Source organism: Eurypyga helias, unplaced genomic scaffold (genome assembly GCF_000690775.1).
Source record: "Eurypyga helias isolate BGI_N326 unplaced genomic scaffold, ASM69077v1 scaffold9443, whole genome shotgun sequence".
Lineage (NCBI taxonomy): Eukaryota > Metazoa > Chordata > Aves > Eurypygiformes > Eurypygidae > Eurypyga > Eurypyga helias.
Genome location: NW_010243081.1, coordinates 19,756 through 25,924, shown reverse-complemented (window position 1 = coordinate 25,924; position 6,169 = coordinate 19,756).

The following is a 6,169-nucleotide window of genomic DNA, read 5'->3' as shown; positions in this document are numbered from 1 at the left end:
GTAAAGAGACTGAAAAATACAGCTACTGCAGCGGCCCTCCAAAATGTAAATTACTGGAAGGGAAGGGATGATGGAGAAATGGAAAGAAATTAGATGGGGTAGAAAATGACACGGAAAACAATTCTAGGCAGGCCAGAGTAGAATGAAGTAGGGGCAATTTGTACAGAAAGGCCCCTTTTAATGGATGAAACAAACCCCAGCAAAGCCAGACTTACTTGTTTAGCTTCCTACATGTAGATGAAAGGCAGGGTTAAAAACTGGGAAGGATCATTTTAATGGAATGTAACTACTTGAGCCCAGGTTACTTCATGTGATGTCTTTTTCTCTCCTTGGACTGTATGACTGTTTGGAGAATTTTCTGCTCCTCTGGGTTGTGAAGAGCAAAATGAAGATAAGCCTATTAATGGTAAAGCTTATGAAGTTCTTTGTGTTTGCAGGACTTCAGGGTGGTTTGATAAGAGATGAAGAAATTTAACTTAGTAAGTTAATGTATAACTGAACTGTTCAGTATTCAACAGTAGAAACTTAACATGGCAGGATTTCTCATTCATGTTGTGTGTATCTGCTAAGCTCAGATTTTAATTCACAGCAATTGTGATTTCCAGTTCTTTATTGAACTAATACTGAAAACTTCAAAGGTTAAGGATGAAATCCTTATTATCCTTCATATTGGGAGGTTATTTGTTTCTCAGCTTTTAACAGTGATGAAAACTTAAATATGTATCATTACCATACCATAGTTTCCTACATACTATTGTGTCTATAGGCAGTAGTTCCATCAACTGTTATCTACTGCTTTTTCTGAAGAAGCCTTTTGCTTAGCATTTACAGGATTTATGTACCTCATTTGTCTGTGTATTTATGGAAGAAAAGGTTTAATAACATCATAAGCACCTGTTACTTAATCACATTTAGTTGGTAAGCAGAAAAATCCAACTTGCATTTGTGCTGTGTCTGCTCAGCTTTGATGTTTGATATTGTCATGGTAAAACCAGCACAGGTGTTTTTTTTTCTCCTTCTCCTATTCTTCTGGAAACAAGAGATGACTACAGAAGGTACCACTGATAGGATGTGATGCATGTTTAATGTGTAACAAAAGTAGTCTGCAAAACTGAAGTATTTAGGAAATTTTTAAAGATATACAGGTTGTCTGAGGAATGGCCCTCGGCAGGGGAAGATACAGCATGTTGGTAGTTGGAAATCCAGCATGGTTTAGTGTAACCAGGCAGGTGAAAACTAACTCAAAATAAAAAAGGGAAAATGCCATAATTCCTTGTTTCTAAATTAAAACCTATGCTCAGTGTTCAGAGAAAGATGGAGAAAGGTTGGCTATTGATTTTTTCGGAGGTGCGAGTAAAACCAGCATGGTCTAACAACACTGCCTGTGGTTGCCGTGAAGAGGTGCAGCAGGGTTTGTGGCTCATGCCTTGTGTGAGCAATGGACTTGCAGGCATGGGGGATTGAACAAGAACCAGTTCCTGGGCTTGTTTGCTCGGTTTCCTCTTTTCACTCTCTCCTGATTCCTTCCAATTAAATGAACCTTGAGAGGGCAGAGTGGAATTAACCTCATCATCAAATACAATCATGCTGTTACTAAGAAAAGAGTAGTCTTTAATGTTGGTTACAAGCTGTATCCTAATTTATAAAAAGTGCTGTAACCTCGAGTTCTCCTAGGCAAAGAGTTCACAGAAACAGATGATAGCTTAAAGGGTCGTTTTCTGCCAGCACTAGATTTCACCTTAAATCTGTAAAAGTGGCTGATACTGATTTCTGAGGGAGACCTATACATACCCAAGGCCAGAAGTTGTCATTTTGCCTGCTCTTGTGTTTAGCAAGTATAGTTATTTGCAGAAATGTTCCATTCCTTGTTAGTGTTGATTCGTTTGTTGTCAGCAGAAACCATTTGTCAAAACATCAGTCGTTGATTAAGCCATTTTTCCTCACCTGAGTAAGTCCACTGAATTTAGCTGAAAATTCATCTCAATGTGTTGTATCTTATAGCAAAAGTTAGTTACAGATAAGATTCTGAAGAGTGGATTATTCGCATAGTAGCAACACCAGGCTATAGTCTATACAAGAAAATCTTTCTCAGGTTCATATTAAGTTTAGAATGTGTTTTGTTCCATTAGAATTTTTATTTCTGTTTTATCATATAGCATGCTCTGAATGCCTACTAAGTATGTCAATTACATTATTTCTTACTCCTGGCCTTTCTTTTTCTCTTGTAAATAATAATCTGTTTTTCTCTCCTGTGTAGTCAGTTCCCAGCAGTTACAAGTAATCTTTCCTTGTCCCCTTGTATTAATACATTTCTTAAATATTGTAAATAGCTTTCTCAGACTAGTTTCTTCTGACTTAGAGACTAAGTATGTCAGACATAACTATTTTTCTTTTGTTCTTCCTTGAGAATGCTGCTTATTTCCAGTTGGAATAGCTGTAAAAGGATTCCTGACAAGTTGGTTTATCATGCAGTATTTCATCCTTTACTTTGAGAGAACTACTTTAAGATTCAAATGTCTCCACAGGGCATTTCACATGTCCAAATGAATGGTGTGAACTGTTGGGCTGTGTAAGTCTTATGCTGCTCAGAGATATAAATTGTACTCTGAATTTTTCTTTATTTGTTTGATCTCAGTTATTCTTCACTAATAGCTTGAAGACTGAAACTTTGCACAAACCTTTTTTTTTCCTTTAACATCCTGTCAGTTCCAAATTGAGTGGACAGAGGCTGAACAGGTATTTTTGATGGCTTCTTTTGTTTTATCTAGGTAGCGTTTATATTCCTATTTGTGATAGAACAAAATTTAAGATGCTGGTTAAGAATGTGAAAGATTGAGGGTAAAAGGCCCCATTCTGATTTAAGAAGGGCAAAAAGTTCTTTTTTGTTTGTGTTGAAGGAGGGATTTTGCTCTGGCTTCCCCTATAATCACACAGTAGTAGGTGAGATAAATATTTCACTTTACATCCCTTCTTTCCTGAAAATAAAAAAATCCCCCACCCCAAATGCAGAATACTTAAAATTGTTGGATCACTGGTAAATACCAAATTCCCTTCAAAAACATTTGATAGGGCTTTTTCTAAGCATTCTAGCTGTTCAGGGAAGATCATGTTTAGACCTGGTCTATTTCCTGTGTTTCTGCTTCCGGCAGTGCTTTTGTTGGTTGTAGTGAGAGCAATGCAAAAAGTCTCTCTAGGCCAGATGGCAGAAAAGAGGACAAGGAATAGCCTGCATGTCTAGTATTTTGATGGACATAGACTTTGGCTGAGGACTTACTAAAATATTTAGTCACGGGCGATAAATAAGGAGAGAAGTTAATACATGGTTTTATTATCCTGAGTTACATAGAAAAATGTTAAATGGTGAAGGTTTTTTAGTTGTTGACTTTGTTTTGTTTTAACTGTCTCTAAATAACTTGGTATTTGCTCTGTGGCTGACAGTAGGTGCCAATTATAAGTTGTCTGTGAGCCCTGCAGACAGTGGTCATGGACAGTAGATTATGTCATGACCCTGCTCCAGCAATAAACATATTTTGTTTTTATGGCACCATAGTACAGATCTCTTGATGCGGAGCCTCCTTATTACCTTTTTTTCTCTCACCTTTCTTTTTTGTATCTCTCTTCATATTTCAGAAAAAGCTGCCCATGGGGATGCAGAAGGTGTGATACTGTTGTATGCTGATGACTTTTTTTTTTTTTTTAGCGTAGGCAGTGGTTAAACAGACTAGAAAGAAGTTTTTGCTCACTTTTAAATTTTAGACTTCATTATCTGCATGAGCAGAATTATGTGATAAACACTAGTTGGAGAAAAAGTGGAGTTACTCTAATTTTGATACCACATTTGTGTGCGTGGGGAGATTATTCCACAGAGAAACTGTGGGACATGAGTAAACAGACAAAAATATTTACTTTGTTCTAACTTGGTTTTCAAGGTGTTTGTTTATCGTTGCTGACTTTGCAATAACAGGGTGGTTTTCACTGTGTTAGGTCCATGTAGAGTTTACAAGTGGACTAAATTTTACAGCCTGGCTTTGGGAAGGTAGTCGTGGATGTGATGCTTTCCAGTGTTGATATTGCATGTTGCACCAGAAGACCTTAGTACATGAAATTGTTGCATGTGGTTGCAATAAGCAAGATTTTGGCTTTCTGTTTAGGATTAGTGATTTGTTTACAAATGTCAACTACACAATCATTGTTCGATAAAACAAACTTGCAGAAAGATGCCATCTAGATTTATTCCTAGTCCTTTAGTAGAAAAAAAAAATGCTTTTGCAGATAATTGCAAAGGAAAATATTTCTTATCCAAGAAAAGTTGAATATACATACATACTTTTGTGTTTGTCTATCACATAAAATTTGTACCACTAAATTAGTTGAAATTATTTTTGTATGAAAAACTTAAATATTGTCTTATGCTGTACTACAACAGTTTGAGTGCTAAACTGCTGTTTGCTTGCAGAAGGCAATATAGAGTCTTTTTACAAAAACTGTGGTTACCTGTGGTGCTCAGGTGAACATACCCATGGCAATCTGAATTAATTTAGATTAGTTATAATTTAAACGCTGTAATACTGTCAATTTTCCTTGTGATACCATCCAATGTATCTGTCTTAAAAGTGATAAATGTGAGCACCTCTAATAAACCTCTTTGCAAAGAGCCTTTTATGCAGATTTCTTTCTCCATGTTGCTCTATAGAGTTTGCTGTTGCTATTTTTTACCCAGCGAACGAAATTGTGCTCAGTAACAATGGCCAATATTGTAGCATTCACACAAGTCAAAATCTATTGAGTTTAGAAGTGATTGATAAGGAAAAAGAGGATATTCCTAGACTTCTTCAGAAAAGCATAAATGGAAGAGGTTTGTTACATGGTGTGGTTTTTTTTGTTTTTCAACCTATCTATGAGTATCTGTCTTTAATTTATGCAGTACTTTTTAAGTGGATTTTTTTATGCAGTACTTTTTTTAGTGAATTGTATTGTTCTTGGATCAAAATGTTAAAAATCAATGTTAGAATTATTGAAAAGAGGAAAATGGTTAGAAGCAGTGGTGATGGCCAGTAGACAAAGTTTCAACAGATGGTAACTGTTGGTGTCATAGCTAGTTGTTTTTTTCTGATGTTGCCAAGATAAAAATATTTCCTTTTTCATACTTTGATTTGTGGAGATGGTCCTTAATTTGTTTAATTATTGCAAATGCAGAAGTGCAACCATGTTTAATGTTAGTGAAGATTTAGGAAGGCAGTACAAAGTATTTGTTAGAACTGTAGTCTCCAATCTGTCATGAGTTTTCTGTCTTAAGATGAAAATATTTCATGATGAGGTGGAAGGAATCATAGAAGGGCTTGAGAGTCAGTGACTCTAATGAGAGCTGTGGGTCTCTCTGCTGCCCTGGCATTTCCCTGCTTCAGGAAAAGCCACTGTGCACCAAGATCTGATGCTCTATTGTGGGTTGGGCTGGCTCCGGAGCAGCTCTTGTTAAAAGGTAAAGGTGAAGTAAGCTTTGTAGTTCTTCAGAGTTATTAGAAACTCTGCAGTTTCTAACAGCGATGACACGTTGCACATGACCTTAGATTACTGTTTCTAGTCATCAAACAACTGTTCAGAGCAAATCAGTGTCGTTTGCACCGTGTTTCTGTACGTGTACATGTGCATGTATCTCTGTGTATGAAGTGAAATTAAAAATTGAGTCTCAAATTGTACTGAGTTGAGATACACAATTTGACAAACCATTGCCCATCAGTTCTGAAGATTGTAGCCATGTGACAGCATTGACAGTTGGATGGAGGCAGGTAATGGTTGAGAGCAGTTTGTCACAGTTTCAAGGAATGCAGGCAGATTTTATGAGCAAACATGCTTTATCCTTAGAGGAACAGGTGTTATTTTAAATAAGGATAGCCAACCTGATTTTACATTTGTACTAAAATTGAGTTGGTCTGTGTGGATATGTACCAGCCCCTTGATAGCTTTTAACATGGGTAAACAATGATTTTTGCGCAAGTGAAGGAAGGAACGAGGAGGCACGTAACCATAGCTTAGTTTATCCTGAGTTGTGGGAGAACAGTAGAAACTTGGCTGTGTTCATATTAATTTATATTGGTATTATCACAAGATCTACAAGGTAAGATTTCTGTTTTTTAGGTCACATGTATAACAGAAATACTCTAGCCTTCTA